We start from the raw sequence: 24,779 nt of genomic DNA on the forward strand, positions 1-24,779 counted from the left end.
TACACTGACTTGGCAAGAGCAGAGAGTAGAAGCTAAATACATGAAATGTTTCAGAAGGACAGCATATTTTCATAAGCATTACTTCCATGTCCTTTAGCAGGCAAGGAAATTTGATTGCAAAGGAAGAATTGTCTCTAAGTTTAGTCCTAAACTTAATTGACAAAGGTAGTATGTTTAGCAGCTTATTTTTCTCAATGGATTTTCTACTCTCCCAATTACAAGCATTTCACAGTGAATTCTCTTTGGGCTTCTTTTATGCATTTGTATTAGTTTTTACTGCTGTGTTAGATGAACAATACATCTGAAGTGTCAATATTCCAAACTAAAGCTGTATCTAGACGGTAGTTTCTTACATTTTTAGGCAGAAGTGAAAAAACAGATAACTCATCAGGATTTATCATCTAAAACCAGTGAGTTGTTACTATAGATACCCAGATTTAGACTGTAATATCTATGCTTGACCTACTGGTCCATATATAAATTAATAATGAGCAGGTTAGGAATTGGAAAAACCCTCACAGAGTTGGTGCGAATCAAATGTGTTGATTCAAATATATTTGCATAGATCTTTTCACAACAACTACTGCTTTCTAAAATCATAGTTTTCCATTGCAGATGTGTAACATCTATTTCTAAGGTTGGATGAGATTTTCTAGGCAATCATACTTTAATAGTTTTTGCATGCTAGCTTGATACAACTTATTCTAAAGCAAATTTGGAATTAAATGCATGTTTTTCATTTCATGGTCAATTTACATGGCTATAAAGAGTATAAACTGCTGCTGCAGGACCTCAGTCTTCCCAGCCTGAACCATCACTATTGCCAATGCTTTTGGCCATGTTCAAGAGTTGGTAAGGTCTGGTCAAATCTACAGGCATTTACCTAATATTGTGAAGTTAGTTTAAAGTGCAAATTTCTGTGGAAACAATAAGGCTTGAGCATTTAGAACCATGATTGTTTTAGGTAATATTCCCTATCCTGCTATCTTACCCTGATATGTCAGTTCTAGCTTATTTCATTTCAGATGTTTTTACATCAAAGCCAGAGATTACATTCCTGGAATTTTTGTGCCTAACACTTCTTTTTTGAATAATTCCATTTTAGCTTTCACTGATGAGTGCTATCCAAAGAGCTCAAAGTAAGGAGGCAGTGATGTGCTAATCAGATGTTTTTTTTTCCTTTTGAAGACCTTTATTGTATAAAGCTGCATCAGGTTAGCATACATACCTGCCTCTCCTGATTTTTTGGTAATAGTACTAAAATTCTGTAGCCACTTCACCTGCCAGACCAATTAGCAGGTCTTTTTAATCTGTATAAATTTTTGTGTAATAGATTCCATTTAAAAGGGAACAAAAAGGGTAAGCAGCTGAATGTGCTGTATATCCACTAAGAATAAACAAACAATGGAAGTGGTAAAATAAGCTGGAAATTAAACAATTTCTCTCTTCCTTATAGATGGTATCTTTAAAGTAGTTAGAAATCCTCTAGCTTATTCAGAAGGGTGACAATCTCAGCCTTATTTAGGAAAAATATAGTGAGAATGACTAGCAAATGCTCATTGCATCCCTGTCACACAGTGGTGGGATTCAAATATTTTTGCCACCGGTTCGGTGAGCGTGGCTTGCTGGGCACGCTTTGTGCGCATGCATACACTTTGCATGAATGCATGCACCAAATGTGCACTTTGCGCAAGCACAGAGGCGTTTGCACAGGCGCAGAGGTGTTCTAACTCGCCTCCTGCAAGCCTCCACGATCCCGGTCACTTCAGCAGCTGCCGTGTGGCACTATTCTGTACCGCGCAAAGCAGCTGCACTTCAAATTTAGCGGATAAAGGTGAGTATGGGAGCCTGGGCGGGCGGGTGGGCCCAACTGCAGAGTGGCAGAGAGAACCAGTTCAGTTTCTGCTGCTCATCGCTGCTACCGACTCACCAGAACCAGGCCAAACCGGTAGAATACCACCACTGCTGTCAGAATGGATTACCTTTTATTTTCTATCAGAAAATCTAGGATCACTTTTAGATCTTTTTCATCCTCCCCTTCAATGCTGCTGTTATCCTCCCCTTCAATGCTGCTGGTTTTGCTTGCATCACAGGATAAGTAACACTGTGATGCTTGTTTTTAGTTGTAGGGTTTCCAAGTCATATTTTTTTAAAATATGCCCTTGGGACAAGTCTTCTGATGTTTTGCCCTCCAAACATACCATTTCAGGAAAACAATTGTCTTCCTTCCTAAGTGCAGAATTTTCTGAAAATATATATTTTTATGTTTATACACTATACAATATTAAATTTATATGACAAAGAAATAGCATTATTTCTTTGTGCCATGGTGGCTCCGTAATTAGACTGCAGTACTGCAGACTGCCAATTGCCTGAAGTTTGATTCTTACTGTCTCAAGGTTGACTCAGCCTTATGTCATTCTGAGGTCAGTAAAATGAGGACCCAGATTGTTAGGGGCAACACGCTGACTATAAACTGCTTAGAACAGGCTGTAAAGCATTGTGAAGCAATATATAAATAAGTGCTATTGCTATTAAACTGTACATATGCAGGCACATCAACCAACTTCAAGCAAAAACATTCCTTTCCTGCCTTTGGGAGAATAAAATCTACTTCAACTTCTGAAAAACAGGAATCTCAGTCGCATGTGGTTATAACACTTGCCTGGTATGTGTAATGTCACTAGTTCAAAACTTGGCAGATATTTTAAAATTATTGTTTTGATTTCCTTAATTATGAAATGAGAGATTCACAATGATTAGCACAAGCCCCTTTTCCCCTTTTCTTTTCTTAGGGACATAAGCATAGCGATAATTAGAAATAAATTGGTATCAGTTTTGATTAATGAACATTTTTGTGTAATAAACCCTGTACAAAGGGAGAAAAATTATGTCTCTAAAAAGACTCAGCAAGCTTGCTATTTTTCTTCTGGGCCAATGCACATATCAGGCAAATGTTTTAACTGCTAGCCTATTTTAACCACTATGCTGATTAAAAAACTAAAATATCACAAACACAAGAAGCACTTTTTGTGATGTTTCCCAAGAGCAGTTAGAGTGGCATGAGGCAACAGCAATCAAATCAAGTGAGGAGAGCAGTCCTTCCTCTGCCAACTGAAGTGCAGGGGTTTGTCTTAAAAAAGAAAGTCAAACTAGAAAGTAACATCTGGATCAGCACCAGCCTGGAAACATTATTTTCATTTTGGAGCAGGAAACATGAGCAGATTTATGCTAGACTACAGGTGAGTAGAAGGTGACATCCATCCCTTCCTTCTAGAAATTAGTGAAGACTGAACAACTCAGAAGTGTACCAGTAAAGGAGATATTTGTAGTTCAGGGTTGAATGAGGGGTTCTTGGTACTCTCTGAACTTTTTCTTTTCTTGCAGATGTTTCATTACCCAAAATAGGTAACATCATCAATGCTAAGGAGTGGGGTTTTCTCTCAGTTTATATTCTAGTGCAGGAGTGTCAAATTGGCAGCCCATGAGCCAGATGCATCACGCACAGGCCACACCCACCCCAGCTCTGCAAATGGGAAAAACATCATGAAATGTCACTTGACAGCAATGTGATGCAATGAGTTTGACACCCATGTTCTAGTGGCTTGCCCTGTCAGTGCTATGGGTTGTTTACTTGATTGTTGGTCCAATGTTAACCTTGGAATTAATCTACCCTCATCTGGGTGCTGATTGCGCATCTGTATGCTGATTGCTGATGGGGAACAGTCAACCCCATTAGCCCAAACAAGGAACTGCCAAACCAACCAACAGTAAACAGTTCAACCGAAGAACCTCTAAGGCCACACCAACACTGACAGGGCATGTCAGTGAAAACAAGAAAACAACCAAGCTCAGAGTGCACCAAGGATTCCTGAAATCAGAAATGTAGTACTTGGTCAAAATGATATCTTATGGTATGAATAGTCTTGAATTTGTTTTCAGGTAAATGAAGGAGGCAGGGTTTTGACTTGATAGTATGCTTTACACAATTTAGGTGGATACTGTTTTCACTGGAAAGTTAGTGTCTAAGCAAACTTTACTTTAGAGAAGGATATATCTAATCATAAGAGCAAGTCCAGTGCTACCTACACAATTTTTGATCAAGCATAGAGTACCTTAATAGATGGAATATTAACAACTGCATTCACTGGTTCAGGAAATATTAGTATTTAAACCCAGCTAATATGCCTTAAGAACATTAAAAGATCTATAATACATCAAGCTAAGAGCATTTGTTTCCCAAAGTGGCTAACCACTGTGCAAAGCCAATAAGTAGAACAAGAGTGAAAATCTGCAACTAGTACACAGAAGCATCTTGCCTTCTGTTATATAGCCATTATGTGCCATGTCATTTTTTCTGACCCTTTTATACTCGATAGACATCAGATTCCTTTGTAACAGAGAAGTGTGTTTGTGTGTGTGTGTATTCAGTGCTGAAAGTATTTTTTTATTTATTTTATTTATTTATTTTGTCAAGCGATTATAAGATAACAGGTATAAGTATAAACATAGTTATGAATACATGAAATGGATACATATAAGAAAAATAAAACAAAAAATAAAAGAAACAATAGGACAGGGAGAGTAGGCACATTGGTGCGTTTATGCACGCCCCCTACAGACCTCTTAGGAAAGGGGTGAGGTCAATAGTAGACAGTATAATTGATTGGCCTAAATTACAATATCACCATGAATAATGTACACTTTTATCCTGCCTTATTTGCCTTCTTTTCTAATTAAAAAGTCCCCCAAAACTGAAATCTTATAAGGAGATGTGACTTTGAATGTTGCAACAGGTAAGAAGTCTTATCTTCTTTCAATACTATGGAAAGAACAAAAAATATAGAGTTAGAGTAGAAATTTAAATTCAGAAAGATCATAGGAAAATGTAATAGAGAGGTTTGGTCAAATAACTCCTTGTTCTCAGTACCTGCAGAATGCAGGTACATCTTTGGAGATCTACTTAGAGAAAACCACCTTATTACATAGGAATGAGAACATTTTTCATTAGCAGCACCAGATGCTGTGATTTCCCTAGTGGTCCTTTCTTTAGGCTACAGTATTATCTACATCCACCTGTCAAAAGGATTCAGCTCAGTAGGCAAAATGAAATAAAAATAGCTTGAATCTGCTCGGGGGAAAAGAAAAAGACTGAGCAAGGACCAAGCCCTAGAGGAAAAGGTGGTGACAGCAACAGCAGCAGCGTTGGGAAAGAATAAATAACCAACATGAGAGACCATTTGAACTCCATAATCGCTAGAGTCTATCACATTTCATTATCCCATTTGTATTATAAACCATAGGCTGGTAAGAATAAGGAGAGGTTATATATTTACTTTCTAGTTAAAAGAGAGGAAACAGATTGGTTTTCTAAATAGCGACTGCGTCTTCACAGATAAGTTCACATTAGTTTTATCCACATAAGTGAGTACAACAGCAGGAACTGAATGATAAATTAAAAGAGATATTTCAACAAAACTAGCTAATTATCTCCAAATATCTCAACACCACAAATTTCCTTCCTCTCACCTTTTCTCTGTGTGAGATAATTACCTGTTCCTTGCCAGTGTAATACAGATAAGACCTGCCATTGTAGGCAGTGTATAAAAGAATTTTAAGCTATTAAAGAACTTTCTGAAAGAGAAAAGGCTCTGTTAAACATAGGTCAATTCAGTTGTGGTAGGATAATCAGATTTACAAAACAATGTTAGACTGTATTTTCTTTTAGGAGAGAAAATGTTTAATTTCCAGTGAAGGTATCTGTGAAAGGTTTGGTACCATTTGGAAATGTGGTACTTGGTAAGCTTTTCCTGTGGGTTTCATCCCTTGCCTAAATGCCACTTTTACTTAACAGTATTACATGGTACAAAAAGCCAAGGAAAAGCATGAGGGATTCCACCTTTTTCACTGTCCATTTCCCATATAATGTGGCATTACAACTCACCTGCAGGGAGAAAAGCCTTGTTCTATTTCTGCACCTGTGGTTTTAATACTTCACTGAAAGAAAATAGTGCAAGCCCCCACGTTTATCATTCCAAGACTTCTTTCTAATGTGTCATACCACTCATTGAGCATTATTTCCAAATAAATTGTTGGTCCAAAAGTATCTCAAAAATCATTTCTGTTTTTTTAATCTGCTATTTGAATCTACTGGACATCTGAAAGACCCATTCTACACAAAACCAATCAGAAGCTTCTTCTGTCTAAGGGATAACTCAGGAACAACCAGACCGGGGTATGGTTATTCAGTCCTTGGTAGCAAGAAAGTCAGCATCTGGAAAATGATGAACAAACCAGACAAAATCTCCTTCAGGCCACACTTGGATTAAAAAGTGATGTATAATAGCCTCATTCCCTCAATCTTCACCTAGCAAAGTGCTTTCACTTGAATGGAGTCCTAAAGGGAGTAGCAACTCTATTTCTACTCCCATTAAAACAACCTGGAGCAAAACTCCTGTTTAGAACTTCTTATTGGGAATAATAGCAGCAAAATCAGTTTTGATAGGAGGCAGGGCCATTGCAGGGAGTGCCAACCCTTGTCCAGACAATAAAATGGTCCAGGCAGAATGTTAAATGCTGTTTTTCAGATATTATACAGTATCAATCAGGTTACATAACTGAAAAGAGACACAGTTATTTTGGATGTTGTTAGTGCTTAGTGTTTGTATTTGTCTGCTGTTGTTGGTTTGGGGATTTTTTTTAACCAAATTTTCCTTTATGTTGTCCGTATTTTGCCTTTTTCTATGTATTTTCTCCCCCTCACCAATGAAACCCAATGATAGGCCAACACTAAAAATGCAATTCTTCCAACACACCACCAGAATTGTGGATACTTAAATCTTTTATTTTGTCTTGTTGCAAGATAATTGTGCTCTAGAGGTTAGCAACATTTTGAAAACCAGCTATTTAAATAATATCTAGTTGTTGGCTAAAATTGAATGTATTTTTGTGGGAGAAAGAAAGGAATGCCAAACATTTATCCATTAGTAATATAACATTAGAGGATCCCTGTACATTTTTATTTCCAAATTTGATTTGATTTGCCCTTTGTGAAAAATGGAGCAAGCTGACATCTCAATACTTGCTATTACGATTTGCTTAGATAAACACCAAATGTATTAACATTTTGGTACAATGTCCAAAATAATGTTTTGAACGTTTTCAAAATGATTGCTAGACTTATTTTGCCCATGATGTAGGATCTGCTGATCATGAGGCTGCAATAATCCACTGGATCATTCCCACCATTCCCACCAAGCATTTTCAAAATAAACAGAGGCCTCAAGAATATATGCTTAGTGGATTTCACCCTGAATTAAGTATAAGCAATTTTATTCTTTTTTAAAAAAAATATATAAAGAAATACATTAAAAAATAGCAACATGCAGGATCCCAATTTTGTGGATTTTCTAATAAGGAGCTAGATTAAGAACTATGAGAAAGATTAAAAGGAACACGAAAAAATGTTTCTTATTAATTTCTCCAATTCTAAAAGTGAACTAGTATTCTTGATTCTCTACTTCCGAAAACCCTACATATCTTCTCATTTCCTTTCTCCTTCTTTATGCTTGACACACTGGAGTTCTGTATTATAATTTTTTTAAAATGTTGTCTGTTTTTGGTTGTTTTTACAAGTGTTGTAGGGGAAGGGGAATGTAAGAAAGTTGAAGTATTTAAAATGTTCCGGGGGGGGGGAGGTTTTTTTGTTATTATTCTAATATATTATTGTGTACCTATTGTAAATATGAAACACTCCTATTTTGCAATCCAAGGACTCACTTTGTACTGTTCTTATATATAAATAAAGTTTACTGGATAAAACTGGCTACATGCAATTTTTGAGCAGGCTTGACTCAAGCTAGAAGAGGTTTACTACTCCACATTTGTGCGAAAGCAAGTCAAGCACATAAAAACTCAAAAGGCTAAAGGAAGTTAGACACTGCCATCTAGCTTCAAGTACTGAAAAACAAATTGGGGGAGGGCTATTTGTTTTGCTTCTAATCATACAAAAAGACACACTGGCTGTAAAATATGCAAGTTTTTGAAGTCTTCAAATCTCTTTATCAGATAAGATAATGTGATTTATACCCTGTTCTAAAATATATATATTCTTCAACTATAACTACAATTGCTCCTTGCCAGAGAGAAAAGATAAAAGGAATTTTTCAGGATGTTCATTGGTGTTACATCCCATCGACATTTTTAATCAATGCAAGAAGCAAGAAGTTTTTTGTTTATCTTTCAATGTTAACTTTTTAAATAGGAAAAAGGAGGATCTGAGACCAAAATATGTGTATCTGGTTTTGGTTTTGGTTATAGGAACAAAATTTCACATTGTTTATTATCTGCTTATTTTTCTTTAAAAAGATATCTTCAAATGCAATCTTTACATCCACATATTATTTTATATTACACTTGATTAATTTTTTTTAATCCAGCCAAAGCGTTTATGTGCAAAATTTCTGGAATTTCAAACAATCAAGTTCCAAGGCTACTTGATAAGATCTCTGATCTCAAATCTTGTCAATTTACTTTTAAAAGTCAAATTTTGGTGCAGAAGAAGCTGCAGAAATTAAAACAACAACAGCACCGAATTTACTTGAATATTTTTTTTTCTCACAACGCTTATGAGTATTCTCGTTGTTCCTCTATCCTTCATGATTATTGATGATACTAAGGAATAAAGTCAATCAGATCTCTCTGGAAATTTTTAGCAGGAGATGTGCAAAATAGGCATGATCTTTTTAGAATTATTGCTTTTATTGGACTCAATATTTGATTCCAAGTTGCAATTTAATTCAAAGTTCATTCAGTTTAAATTTCTAATAGGATACAAATAGGCACACCTGTACAAAAGTACACTGAGGCTTTTTTCTCAATGAAATTGTTCAACCTAACTTTAAAAATAAATTGTTGGATCTCTACTAAAATATGTAGTAGATATTTGGCTGTAGTGCAGGGGTCCCCAACCACCAGTCCGCGGACCGGGACCGGTCCGTGGAACAAGTCCTACCGGGCCGCTGGTTTGCTGGGCGCCGCCATCTTGTTTTGATGAAAAAGTGCTTCTGGTGAGCTTTTCCGGGTAGAAAGCTCACCGGAAGCACTTTTTCATCAAAACAAGATGGCGGCGCCCAGCTGATGTCGGTACGGGCCGCGCCATAAAAAAGGTTGGGGATACCGGGCCGCGGCATAAAAAAGGTTGGGGATCACTGCTGTAGTGGATTTTTAAAAAATAACATCAAAATATCTTGATCCTGTAAATAAAAACAAATACTTTGCTGCTCACTCTTAATTCCAAATGATTATAAATGATCTATAAAGTTGTGCACATCCTATTCTCTTACATTAAAAACTGGGTTCATTTTTGATCATCACATTACAAATCTATCTATAATTGCAGAAGTAAAAGTTCATGTTTTTATAATAAGGTTAGGGAAATCGTAGGTAGTAGTGCAGAAAAAAAAAAGATTCCAACCATAATTCTGAAAACATGTATATAATAGCTAAGTTCACTTGACAAACTTAAAACATGGTATCTTTGGCCACAATTTATTAACCACATTAACTTCAAAATATGTTAATTTCAAACAAGCCATGAAGTGGTTTACTATAATATGTTAAATATACGAATCCATAGAACGGATGGAAAGCAGAGGACTTTTTTCTTCTTAAAAGTCAATTTAAATACATTTAGAGAGATTCCACAAGTAAAATGTTTATCTAACAGTACAGAGAAGAGAAAAGACTCTGCAGTTGTTCAAAAAATTGACCACTGAAGGATATATCTATTTTCCCCCACAAAAGAGAATAGATACCATCCATCAAAGATCAATTACCTGATCCAAGTTAAAACTAAAACAATTGTGATGATTTTCCCCCCTGTAAGACTGTAATTGATTTGTAATTGGTAACTTTTACTTATAAAAATTCCATCTAGTTTCCATATTAGTTGCTGTAATCAATAACAGCCCTTTCTCTTCTATAGTAATTATTCTGGCAATCCTGGGGGAGAGAAAAGATTGGGAGGTGTTCATTCTTTCATTCCTGTCTCCACATTCCTGATTTCTATAAAGGACAAACTGCATAATTTAGCATTTAGAGTATAGAGTAAGTATTGTCTTAGCAGGAATAGACCAATTATTAATTTCCAGAAGTATGCAGATTGACTTTCCAGATGTGAACAAGTATAGCAGAATTCCAGCCTTTGTGGGGCTTCCACAAAGAACAGGGGGTCAACTTATTTTCCAAAGCACCAGAAGGCAAGACAAGAAACAATGGATGGACACTAATTAAGCAACCTAGAACTAAGGAGAAATTTCCTGACAGTGAGAATAATAAACCAGTGGAACAGCTTGCCTTCAGAAGTTGTGGGTGCTTCATCGTTGAGGTTTATAAGAAAAGACTGGACAGCCATCTATCAGAAATGGTATAGAGTCTCCTGCTTGAGCAGGAGTTGGACTAGAAGATCTCTAAAGTGCATTCCAGCTCTATTCTAATTGATTAATTGATTGATAATCCATGATAAAGATGTATTGATCAATAATAATGTGTCCACCTAGAACTGGAAACTAATGCTAGACAGACTTCTTCAAGTGTGAACCTTCCAAAAGAGAGATTTCTAACACCATGCTGGACTAAAAATTCCTAACTCTAATTATGTTGAAAATCTCATGTACTATTATGATTAGAGGGTTGGTCTAGGATTGAAAATATCTAAAATGAGCCAGTCCCTCTCTCTTTCAGTCCATGTTACCTCATAAGTTTGCTCTTTGGGACCAAAATCAAGGTAGATTCCCCTAATAATTGCCTTAATTCCAGGAGCGAAAATAGAATATAAATCTAACTAAATATTACTAATTAAATGAATTCAGGAAAAGTTAAACTAGAGTAACATTTGGTTATCAAAAACTGTGCGTTGCCAGGAATATTGAGCCTTTCGTTATTGTTTAGATTTCAATGCTATATTTGATTCACAGTTGCTAAAAACACAATAAAGCATCCATGGAAAAATAACAAAGTTCAACACAGTTCATATTTCTGAAGAAAAATAATATACAATTATGCAGACAAATTGAAACAATTCAGATAGTTCATTCATCCCCAAAATTGACATTCTCTTTAGAAGCATCAACCTCAAATCAATACAACATGTTATTTACCATCTGTATTTAATTTCACTGCTAAATCTCTCAAATGAACATTTGTACATCCCTAAAAACTACAAAAGGATTTGTATTTTGTCTTTAGTTCTCTATTAATTCCCAGGCACTACTGTTATCTGGATAACCAAATAGTTTGAGAACTTCCCTGTGATAATATATGTATCTTTAACGGGGGTGGGATTCTACTGGTTCGGACCAGTTTAGGTGAAGCGGATGTTAAAGCTACAGCTGGTTTGCCGAACTGGTATTTCAACCGACTGGCTGGCCCCGCCCCTCCTGCCCCGCCTGTTCCATATCCACAGACTTGAAACCCTGCATTCCCATTGGTCCGTTTTAACCGCTACCTGATTGGACAGCCAGGACAAGTATGATTGGCTCGCTAAGAGTCTGCCGCGATTGGTCAAAACCAAGCGCAGGAGACTTGAAGCGGTGTCATTGGCCGCCTAGCCACGGCGAGCTCTATAAAAGAGCTGCCGCGGCTGCTATTTCATTGAGCATGTTCTAGCCGACAAATAAAGAGCTGTTGTTACTGAACCGAAGTCTCTCATCTTAATGAGCCCGACCTTCCGAACTTAACACTGGTGACAAGGATGGGATAAAGAAGACAATGAGACAATCCAGCACGTGGCAAACGGCGCAAAACTACCATCAAGATGGCCAGCAACGCCACGCCACCCGCTCCCTTTAATCCGGCCACTGAGGACTGGGAGTCCTACATCGATCGGTTCCAGATGTTCTTAGAATGCAGCAACCTGAAGGATGCCAACGGAAACCGGAAACGGGCCGTATTTTTAACACACTGCGGGCCCGCCGTATTTAAAATGGCCAAGGCTTTGGTGAAACCGGCAGACGTCAAGGTGATGGACTGGGACAACCTCGCACCCATCCTCCGAAACCAATACGCTCCAGTTGTGCCCACCCTCATTCCCCGGCACGACTTTTACCAAAGAGACCAGTGTGAGGGTGAGAGCATCAGCGAATTCGTGGCTGATCTAAGGGACCTAGGAGGATTGTGCGGATTCACTGACCTAGAAGAGGCCATGTGAGACCGGGTCGTCCTCGGCCTAAAAGACCCCACACTACAAAGCAAGTTGATGGCAAAGGGCAGTATCTCCCTTGCCGACACCATAGCCGAAGCAACTGCCTCAGAAGCCACCCGCAAATCAGCAGCTCGAATGCGGAGATCAAACGGAACCAACCGCCATCCTGTCAGCAAAATGGCTTCAACATCGGAGAAACACACCACCTCCACCCACCACGGCAACATCGAATCCCCCTCTGACAGTGACTACGAGGAGGAGGAGATCCACCGGCTCCAGTCGGAACGCGATCAATGAGACCGGCGGGGTCGTAAGTCGGGGTTTCAGTGCGCCGGATGCAGAGGCGATCACCCCCGCTCTGAATGCCATTTTCTTGACGCTATTTGTTGGCATTGCGAGAAGCGGGGGCACATCGCAAAAGTATACCGAAATAAATGCAACCACAGCCCCCGGCGTAGAGGTGGCAGTCCGAGACGACGAGACAGCACCCCCCCCAAAGCATCGGAACCGCCAGACTGACAGCCGATGGAGCCGAGACAGCCGGACCAAGCGATTCAACAAGGCGCCGCAGAAAGAAGAGACCCATCAAACGGTTGTCATCGGCCATTCTTCTACCATAGACGCCCGAAAAGTACGCATAACAGTAAACATCGAAAACCAACCGGCTCCATGGAAGTGGATTCTGGATCCTACCTCTCCATGGTCTCCTGGCACACCATCAAGCGCCTAATACCCAGCATACGCCGACACAAACTAAGCGACCAAAAGCTGATTCTCAGAGATTACCAAGGGAACCGCATCCCCGTAACCGGCATCGAGCACTTCAAAATCACATTCAAAAACCGCACCAACATACTGCCACTCACCATCGTGGACAAAGACCATCCCAGCTTGCTCTGGCTACAATGGTTCGAGCTGCTAGGGATAGAAGTGGCTGGCATCCACCACACCAATGAAGAAGATTGGGAAGCGGCACATGCACGGGACTTCCAAGAGGTCTTCAACAACACCCTAGGCAAGTACAAGGGGTCCCCAATCTCCTTCAATCTTAACCCAGATGTTGCCCCTATCCGCTTCAAACCACGGCGAGTGCCATTTGCACTCAAGCCCAAAATAGACGAGCAACTAAATAAGCTCATCGCCCAAGGGGTATTAAAACCTATTGACCACGCCCGTTGGGAAACGCCTATAGTCACCCCCATCAAACCGGATGGCTCCATAAGAATCTGTGGTGACTATAAGGCCACCCTCAACCATGCCCTGCAGCAAAGTGCTTACCCCGTGCCAGTAGTCCAACACCTCCTGCACTCACTGGGGGGAGGCCGGGTCTTTGCAAAGCTCGACCTGGCACAAGCCTATCAACAGCTACCGGTCGATGCAGAAACCTCGGAGGCACAAACGATTGTAACACACCGGGGGGCATTTAAATGCAACCGCCTCCAATTCAGCATCAGCGTAGCGCTCGGGGTCTTCCAAAGCCTCATGGAAAGGATGCTGCAAGGCATTAAGGGAGTAGTGCCGTACTTTGATGATGTATTAGTGGCAGCGGCCAATAAAAAACAACTAGAAAAACGCCTAAGGGCTGTACTCCAAAAATTTAAAGTCTCTGGTTTGAAAGTTAAAAAAGAGAAATGTCAACTATGCACCGAGAAAGTCGAGTTTTTGGGGTACCTCCTAGACAAACACAGAATTCACCCCACCAAGAAAAAACTTAAAGCCATCAAGGAAGCCCCCAGACCGAAAAACAAAGCGGAGCTTCAGGCGTTTTTAGGACTCATTAACTTTTATAATGTTTTCCTACCCCAAAAGGTGACCGTGGCGGAACCATTGCATAGACTGTTGGACAAAACCGCCTCCTGGACTTGGGGAAAACGAGAGGAAAACGCCTTCCAACAAATTAAAAACCTCTTAACTTCCGACGCAGTCCTCATCCAGTATAGTGAAATTCTAACACTAACATTGACATACGATGCATTGCCTTTTGGAGTGGGGCAATCCTCAGTCATACTTTACTAGATGGAAAAGAGGCACCCATTGCCTTCTTTTCATGAACCCTGTCCAAGCCAGAAAGAAACTACTGGACAAGGAAGCCCTAGCGATCATCTCCGGAGTGAAAAGGTTCCACGAATACGTCTACGGTAGGACCTTTTCAATCATTACTGATCATAAACCCCTGCTAGGCATATTGGCGGGCAACAAGGCCACCCCCAACATCCTATCACCTCGCATGACGAGGTGGTCTGAGTTCTTGGCCGCCTATAATTACCAGCTCACACACCACCCCGGCAAGGACATTTTGCACGCCGATGCCTTAAGCCGCTCACCCCTTCTGGACGTGCAAGACGACCCAGCGCCCACCTCACAAGTCCTCCAAATAGAGACCCTACCCAGCCCACTCCTCACCGCGCCAGACATTGCCCGTGAGACAAAAAAAGACAGGCGGCTGGCGCGAGTCTTGAGCTGGGTAGAACGGGGTTGGCCAGAAAATGACAAAGACGAACGTTTTAAAGCCTTCAGGAACCGGCAAACTGAACTCTTTGCTCAAAAAGGGTGCATACTTTGGGGAGATCGGGTGGTGATACCAGAAACATTACAAACCACAGTATTGGACATGCTGCATGAAGGGCACCCGGGCATCGTTCGGATGAAAGCCCTGGCAAGAAGTTATGCTTGGTGGCCAGGGATGGACAGGTAGATCGAAACATGGGTAGCCGCATGCAACAGTTGCCAACAAACACGATCCACCCCCCCCCCCCCACAGCACCACCCCTGGAATGGGAAACACCCAGAGGCCCCTGGTCACGAATCCACCTTGATTTTGCCGGCCCCACTCAGGGACACACATTTCTGATAACCGTCGATGCCTATTCTAATTGGGTGGAAGTTTGCACTATGAAAAAAACAACCACAGAGGCCGTCATAGCTAAACTTAACAAACTTTTTGCCACACACGGGTTGCCAGATGTGATAGTGTCCGACAATGGGCCACAGTTCACGGCATTGGCATTTGAACAATACCTGGCTACCCGAGGCATCAGACATGCATTGACATCGGCCTCTCACCCGCGGCGAATGGGCGGGCGGAACGAATGGTTCAGTTTACAAAAAAAAACCATACAAAAAATTGAAGATGGCAATATCCAGGAAAAAATCAATAAAATGCTGCTGATACAACATATCATGCCTAACACAACCACTAACAAATGCCCAGCAGAACTACTCATGGGCAGAAGACTCTGCTCGCCACTAGATCATTTGTATCCCACCTATAATCCGGAAAAAACCCCAGGCCCCACTAGCCGACATCGCACATTCAACATCGGCGACACCGTCTTTGCGAAAAGTTTCACTGGGGACCCTCTCTGGGTACCCGCACGCATCACCCAAATAACTGGACCCTGGTCCTACCACCTTGAAACAACCGATGGACGAAGCTGGAAGCGCCACATTGACCAGCTACGGTCAAGGCTAGCCAGCACAGACTTTAATAAAGAGATCAGAGGGGGTGGGGAAACCTCAAACATTGAAAACAGAAAAAACTCAACGCAAGTAGAACACCCCCCAGACAGAAGCCAAAAAATAAACCAACCATACTCACCTGAAAACACAGAACCGTTGCAGACGGGTGCTTCACCTGAAAGGAATGGCCGGACAAGCTCGACCAGCCCAGAAAATCCAGGCGGGAGCAGCAAAGCAAACGACTCGACCAACCCGGGCGAACCAGGCGGGAGTCGCAGCTGTAGGCCTGGCTCACCCTTCCAGGCGGTTCCATCAGGAGGTTTGAGAGCGACGCGGAGTCCGTCCGAACCGGCCGACGACCAGAGACTAAATGAAGCGTGCAAGTCAAGTAGGCAGGTACGAAGACCCGCCTACCTACGCAACTACATCACCCCGCCCCTTGGACGATACCAAGAGGGAAGGGGTGTTCCATATCCACAGACTTGAAACCCTGCATTCCCATTGGTCCGTTTTAACCGCTACCTGATTGGACAGCCGGGACAAGTATGATTGGCTCGCTAAGAGTCTGCTGCGATTGGTCAAAACCAAGCGCAGGAGACTTGAAGCGGTGTCATTGGCCACCTAGCCACAGCGAGCTCTATAAAAGAGCCGCCGCAGCTGCTATTTCGTTGAGCGTGTTCTAGCCAACAAATAAAGAGCTGTTGTTACTGAACCGAAGTCTCTCGTCTTAATGAGCCCGACCTTCCGAACTTAACACCGCCCCTCCCAAGAGTCTCCACGTGACCCATTTTTGATGGAGGTAAGTGCAGGGTCCGCGTGGAGGCTCTGGTAGGGGGAAAACAGGTCTTCTGGAAGTTCAGAAACAGGTCTGTTTCTGGCTTCTGGAGGACCTTCAGAGCTTGGGGAAGGCAGTTCTTGCCCTCCCAGAGGCTCAGGGGAGGGCTCTGGACCCTTGGGAGGGTGAAAAGCAGCCCTCCCAGAAAAACCAGAAGTCACAAAATGGGCCTGTTTTCAGCTTCCAGTGGGCCTCCAGAGGCTGGGGAAGGCTCTTTTCGCCCCCCTAGAGACCCGGGGGGAATCTCTGGATCCTTGGGAGGGCAAAAACGGTCTCCCCCGGGCTCTCTGGAAGCCAGAAACAGGAAGCTCCAGTAGGTTCCACCCACCGTGGCCATGCCTACCCAGCAACCAGGCAGTGAACCAGTTGCTGGAATTTTTGAATCCCACCCCTGATCTTTAAAGTTATAGATCCTTGCTTCTAAATGCTACTTGTGATACATTGTAATGAACTGAACAGAGCCAGTTTTAAATTAATATAGATTATGATTCATATGCCCTTTTCTTTATTTTAATAGACACAGTAAATTCATCTAATTGTTTACCCTTTCCTTGTACTCCAGCTTCAGCTAACTTTCCAATACAAATGTGCATCTGCTTATGACAAATTTCTAAGAGCAAAGTCCAATTTTACATTTTCTGACTTCATGTGGTGCATGCACATCTCCACAAATTTCACAATGTGAACATTCAATTGGATGTCTCTCAAGTAAGACAGTAGTTCAATGTTGAGAAGCAACTAAACAGCTGCAGTTCAGTACTGGGAAACATATGAGAAATAGCTGGGCAGCATACACATATGATATAACTCAGAACTAAGATTTTTCTTCAAATGCTTTCTTAGGAAGATTGCTTTTCTCCTTCAACTGTTGGGTTATGAAAAAGTCAAGAACCATTTAGGGATGATGTGGTCATTTATATTCCCTGCCATCTTGACCAGATATATCCATAGTTAATTAAAACTATGCTTTGTCTTGTGCACTTAACAGAGCTTTATCAGCACTAACCAGGTCAAATGATGCTTAGGAAAGTTAAATGCAAAGAGTGCACTTTGTTCAAAGCCTTCAACCTATCAACTTCCATCTAGCTTGGAACAGCACCCCAAAGTGCTCCTGATAAAAGTTCAAAACATCATCTGCAAAAACAATTCCTAATTTTTCTATCTGACCTAAATTATGGCATATATTTTAATACTTATTCTACAGAAATGGTGGCAAAACGGGACAAATTTGTTTATCCATTCTGACATGGCAGCTGATCTTTCTGAATAGAAAAATATCTGATAGATGCTAACGTCAACTTCTTGTGATCCCTTTTCCTGGAAGCTTTAGACATTAACATCAAACTGGGTTAGAGGCACAAACCAATCTCTCTTTTGCAGCGACTCATTTTCTATGAAAAGAATTGTTGAGACAAGGTTGCTTAGAGGCAGTAAAGTTTTTGAAATGATACTGAAGGCTTGCAAAGAAGGTATGTGATGGAGGATTGTTTTGGAAGGAAGGGAGTTCCCCAGGATTTCCTCATACTTTTGCTCTAGGAACATAGCTGAAAAATCAGTGGACTGGATTCTCTGTACATCTCTTAGTGCCTGGATAACTAGAGGTAACTGTCAATTTCCCTCTTTCAGATAACTTAGTAGTGCTGGAGACATCAGAAGCTAGCGGAGGAGTTGAGATTGGGCTGCTGTAGTCAATGAACTGATCAGCTGTCTGGCAACTGGCTACACAGTGCAGTGACATAACTGCAACTACATTTTCTGGATGGACCAAACAGCCTAACTTGACCAATTGAAGGTGACAGTGAAAAAATGGGTGGCTGCAGTGTATCAGCAGAACACAGAAGAAGAAAATATCAATAATGAAAGCCAGTGATCCCCACATGGGATGATTTGCACCCTGGGGCTGATGTAAAACCCTTTGCTTGAAAACCATTGTGTCCTGCCACAATGCAATCATCTCTAGGAGAAAACTACAGCCCCTAGTATCTTGAGCTATATGTGTAGCTTTGGGTGATTTCCACTTTCCAGAATTGACTGGTCTAGTACTGCTATCTGAGCTCTGTTTGATCCTATTACTCATCCTGGCTCTCCTTTCTCAGCAACTTTTGATACTATCAACACAGATGGCCCAGTCTTGTGTGGGTTCTCTTTCTTCCTCTGGAATCAGTTCCAGTCAATGCTAATGTGGGGAAGAGGTCAAGCCCATGTTCCCTGTTTTGTACAGATCCTCAGGACTCAATGCTCTTCTCCTTTCCTCTTTAACATATGCAGTACATGAAGCCTGGTTAATTGGTGATACGGGGTGCAACTGGGAAGAAGGTATCGTCAACATGTTGATGTACCAGTCTGCCCTGGGCTAGACAAGTCATGCTTTGAAGGTTCAGTCTTGGTGTCCGGAGACTGAATCCAGTGAATTCTCTCTTTAATTCCAGATGAAGTTTCACAGTTTGGGAATCCTCTTGCATTTACCTGTTTGTAGAACAAATGGCAGATTTTGTCAAAGTGATTTTTGTATGACTTTGAATTGTATATTAATGGAGCCATTTCTGGAATCATGCAGCAATACACATGCTTTGGTGATCTCAATGGACTACTGCAATGTATTCTATTTAGGACTGCTCTTGAATATCTGGAAGCTGCAACTGACCCAGAATATATTGTCACAAGCAATTTATGAGCTGTGCTGGCTCCCCATAGACTTTCAGATAGAATTCAAGATGGCGGCTATCATCTATAAAGCTCTTCAAGGCATGGGACTGGGTTATATGAAGGACTACCTCACTTCAATTGTCTCTCTCTGGGAGATCTGGCAGTAGAGTAATGGTCTATGTCTCATTGTCATCTGGCAGGACCTGATAAGCGTGCTATGTCTATAGCAATGCCGTCAGGAATACCATTCATCCCAAGATTAGCTTAGCCTCTACCCAGCTGGCCTTCTGAAAAACCCTTAAGCCCTGGCTTTTCAGCCAGACATGGGATCAGGAGGACCCTGTGAGTTAATGTATTTATTCTTGATTTGTTATCCTTGGAGACCATTTTTCTTTTGTGATGTATTTACTGTAGTGTGCTATTGTATTAATATTTTTATTGGATCACTTGTGTGAGATGGGCAGCCATGTGATTCAAATAAATAAATAAACAGATATTGAAATTCCATGCAAGGATTCACCATCAGGCCAGTAACTGTCTTGGGTCACAAAATTGCATTCATTGCTTCCCAATCTTGTTATCTTCAGAGACAAAAACTTGGCACTATGTTGATGGTTTGTATAATTAAATTTAACCATCATCATGGTACTTATATCACTACACATTTTCTTAATATTTGGAAGAACAATCAGAATATGCCATATTCAGCACATTCAAATGTAACCATATTATGATGACATAAGCTATTGTAATTTAAAAATGTAGGCACTATTCTGTGAAAGCTTATGCCACAAAAATCTCATTAGTTTTTAAGTTGCCATAAGATTATTCTTATTCTTGCTACATCTGATTCTACACAGCTGCTCTTCAAGAATTTATCCCGGGTATCTCAACTCATCAACATGAGACAGCTTTTATTTAGCCTTTTCTTGATCTTTCTAAGCTGTATCATATTAGAAAAATTTCTTTATTACTTCCTGTTTGCCTTTCCTGATAAGCTAATGATTTGAGTCATTTTTAATTATCAAACTTACAACCACTACATTAATTTTGGCCTCCAATCATTGAAATTTCTACTAATGCTCTACTGGAGGATATGCTATAACTGGATTTAATCACAGACAATTATTTTAAATTGATAATAATAAATACAGAAAGCCAATCTATTTCATTTTCATAAATATCCCTTTGAATTAACATGTATAGATGGCTCATGAGTTCAAAATTTAAATTTACCAAAACTAATGGCAGCAACTGAATTTATTCTAAAATATTCTTCATTGGACAGATCTTCTTTGGGAAGAAAGATTCATAGGAGAAATACAGTATTTCATTCTCCTAATCATAAGTTTTGCTTTTGGTTCAACATGTAAGACCCTCCTGAGGTTTAATGGATGTATTCTCCAGCTCAAATTAAAATGGCTTATTTATAGAATCTGATTACTTGTATACCTACATGGGAAACCTAGACTGATTCAGCACCTGGGATACACCAAGGACATCATTAGCAAGAGACTTGTGTGAAGGAAATGTGCTTTTGATCCCTCAGAGAATCTCTCCCTGTTTGCAGCATTTAGTTAATTATGTGCTGTACTTTACTCAAATGATCCATGGTAGAACTTAATCATGATGAAGTTAACAAAAACAACTTGATTTCTGATCCCAAAGTAGTCCTTACTGATTTTCCCACTATCTCATTGGATAGTGCTCTGTTTTGAACATTTAATACTGCTGGTGTGCTGACCTCCCTATTAACTGTTAACTTTGCTTGTATGGGACACTCCTAAAAATGAAGTTTCCACTTCTAATTACTTATTATATTTATTTTAGAAAAAATGTAATTCCCTGCAGTCGCATAATATATAAAGAAAATTTAAGATTATATACCAATGTTTTTTATGCCCCCATTATTCAGAGAGAGGGGGGGGAGAGGGAGGGAGGGAGGGAGAATGATACAATGCAACCATGAGAAACCATGATTTACAACATGCAGTTTGTAAAGTTTCTCCTCTTTGTAAGCCTTCTGTGATTACTATTTATTGTATTCCATTCTGCATATTCTGAAAGTGGCTTCTATAAGTCACATAGTACAGACAGAAAGGGAGTTGCTTATGAATAAAGAGAAAAGATCACACGTAATGGACAAATAGGAAATTGCTCATAGGGAAAAATGTCTTTTTCCTCTAAAGAAAATAAATTGTCTTTCCATACAATGAGCAAAGGCTTATATGTATGTGAACAACACATTTATGTTTCATAATGAGAATCTGTTTGTGTATACAAGGTATCTAATGCATGATGCATCTATGTGTGTGCTGTGTGTTTCTGAATATGTATGTTATCCTATTATTCAAATCTATGATTGATTCAACATCTTGTTAAATGAATAGACCTCTGTCTTAGACTTTAGAAAGTTTTTCCAGATCATAATAAAATATTGTCAACATGAACAAATAGTCTGGCCCAGCTTGATTCCATCTGTTGCAAAAATTTCTGTCTCATGAAAAAGTCGTGTCAAAATTCAATAGTGTATAGTGTTTTAACTTCCTAACCATTTGGCTTATTAGAAAACATGGGATAATTTCAAATGAGGAACATAGGATTCCAATGTAAGCTAGTTAAGGTGATTTTTCTTGGGGTCATACACAATAATGATTCCATGTTTATATTCATCATTTCCTGACAGGGTTATATTCACCATTTCCCCAGGAACATGAGGAACACCTATTAACTACTAACTAGAAGCAGGGCAAATACTATAGTTTGATCTCAGGCCTCGGAAAGCCCTACTTCAGTTTTTATTGATCTCTTTCACCCAAATAATAAAACCTCAGAATTGCAAGCAAAAGTCTATACTTGATTGAATCATGGTTAATTTCAATCCTACTTTTAGATCTCATAATACATAATAACTCAGAGGGGACTGATAATCCTGCTGGCAAATATGTTTTCCTAGTTTCCTGGGCATATCGAAAGGCCTTGCATCTGTAGACGGCTTATGGCAGAAGATTATCTTATTTGGCTGCCTAAAAATCTGAAATCTGTCACCCAGGAAACACTGCATTCTAAGACAATATCAATAGAAATACTTCCCCCGAATTTGAGGTGATTATTTCATAATAAAAGGAAAATCCTACTTACTCTGCGTGAATTTGCTTTCAGTCTTACACATCTCTTTTCAGAAGTTGGGGAGTGGGAGAGACTATTCACGGGAAGCTCTGCCTGGCAGGAGGAATAGAATAATAATTTTCTCTATGCAGTGTATGCATGATGGGTTTAAGTTTAATAGAGGAGGGGACATCTCCGTCACTTAAAGTAACCTTGGCTGTTCCAGCTATGCCTTTCTGGGTGAAGATTATTTGCCTTTACAATATTTTATTGCTTGGCAACATAAATTTGGAATGGGGGAGAGAGACAGTGGGTGCTACAAGTCAGAATGATGGCCTGATGCATTAATCAATCAGGCAAAGACCCAGAATAAAAATTATAGGGCTATACAAATGTGTGATGCTATATATAGCATATTGTGCTGTCAGTGAATTTGATCCTTGAATATGTAAATTAACAAGGGGGCTTCATTAGAAAATATTGAGTTTTGGAAAAAATGGTTCATGAAATGTTGATTAGCATATAATTGTAGCAGTTACTCCTCACAACATTGAAGTGACAAAATAAGAAACATTCATGATACTATATTAGCATGTCTTTAGGTGTCTCAAGGTTGAAAGTGGTTCTCATGAATGAATATTAAAATAGAGATTGATCTGATGGACAACCAGTGGGAGGGAGAAAGGGAGGGGGAGAGATGGGGGGAGGGAGTCTCCCACTGCCATTGCTTTTTTAAAAAATCTAATAGGTTTTTGGGCCTACACAGTGATTAGCAAGCATATAGAGGCCAAAACAGTAGAATATTGACTTTCTCTTCTGAAAAATCATCTGATTCTACTTTGGAGTTGTATCTGAATAGAAGCTTGCAAGAAATTTAAATAAATTATTGGGGTCTCTAATAATTGGATTATTAAAAATCTTTGCTAGGATTTTCTCTCTTATGCAGAGAAATGGATGCTATGCCCTTATGTTCTATGGAATTCTACAGGAAGATAACACAGGAAAATGTTCTATATTACAGATAACAGATTAACAGAGATGAAAGGGACCTTGTAGGTCATATCTAGTCATCAACCTTTCAGACATCAGGGACCACTAAATTCATAATTTTAAATTCCACAGACCACTAATACGATTTTTAAAAAAAAGATAAATAGTATTTAGTGAAATATAAAAATGCAGATAATTTTTCTGCAGACCACAAAATTTTCTTGCAGACCAGCAGTGGTCCAACAGACCACCTGTTGGTGACAGGTGATCTAGTCCAACTTCCCACCCAAGCAGACCCTACACCATTTTTGACAAATGTCAGTTCAGTCTCTTCTTGAAATCTTCCAGTGATGAAGGTCCCACAACTTCTGAAGGCAAGTTGTTCCACTGATTGATTCTACAGAGGAATTATTGAGTCATCTGCACGTCTATAACTGTCTGGTTTGGTTCTTCAACCCAACAAGACAGACACAGACTTCAGAGAGTAATTAGGGCTGCAGAAAAAATAATTACTACCAACCTGCCTTCAATCGAGGACCTGTATACTGCACGAGTCAAAAAGAGGGCTGTGAAAATATTTACAGACCCCTCACATCCCAGACATAAACTGTTTCAACTCTTACCCTCAAAACAATGCTATAGAGCACTGCACACCAGAACAACTAGACACAAGGAGAGTTTTTTTCCCAAGCGCCATCACTCTGCTAAACAAATAATCCCCTCAACACTGTCCTCTTCTCATCACTCCTTATCACCCATCCCCTCCCACTTGTGACTGTAACTTTGTTGCGTGTATCCTTACGATTTATATTGACTGTTTCCTAACATGATTTGATTGCTTATTGTACCCTATGACTATTATTGATGATTCTTGACTCTTGACAAATGTATCTTTTCTTTTATGTATACTGAGAGCATTTGAACCAAGACAAATTCCCTGTGTGTCCAATCACACTTGGCCAATAAAATAAAAATAAAGAAAAAAATCTAAAATTCTCACTGTCAGAAAAGTTCTCCTTATTTCCAGGTTGAAACTCTCCTTGTTCAGTTTCCATCCATTATTCCTTGTCTGGCCTTCAGGTGCTTTGGAAAATAGCTTGACCCACCTCCTCTCTATGGGAGTCCTTCAAATATTGGAAGACTGCTATCATGTCTCCCCTGGTCCTTCTCTTCACTAGACTAGCCATGCCCAGTTCCTGTAACCATTCATCATATGTTTTAGTCTCCAGTCCCCTAATCATCTTGATTGCTCTTCTCTGCACTCTTTCTGGAGTCTCAGCATCTTTTTTATAGTGTGGTGACCTGGATGCAGTATGTGGGAGAGTGCTATACTTTCTCCATAAAATTTATCCTACTCATGCTTTATTCCAGGCCTTCATGTAAGTGATTCGTGACATACATGCAGCTTCCCCATTTTTGAAGCCCTCAGAGCTTGCAAAGTTCAATCAAAACACTATTACCAGCAATGTGATTCTTATATAAACTTCACTAGACTTAGTGCTTCAGTTGTGCTGTTAAGAAAATTTCCATTTGCTGCCA

The sequence above is a fragment of the Notechis scutatus genome, chromosome 3, assembly GCF_049901735.1.
Source record: "Notechis scutatus isolate UNSWTSFEM ecotype Mainland chromosome 3, rNotScu1.2, whole genome shotgun sequence".
NCBI lineage: Eukaryota > Metazoa > Chordata > Lepidosauria > Squamata > Elapidae > Notechis > Notechis scutatus.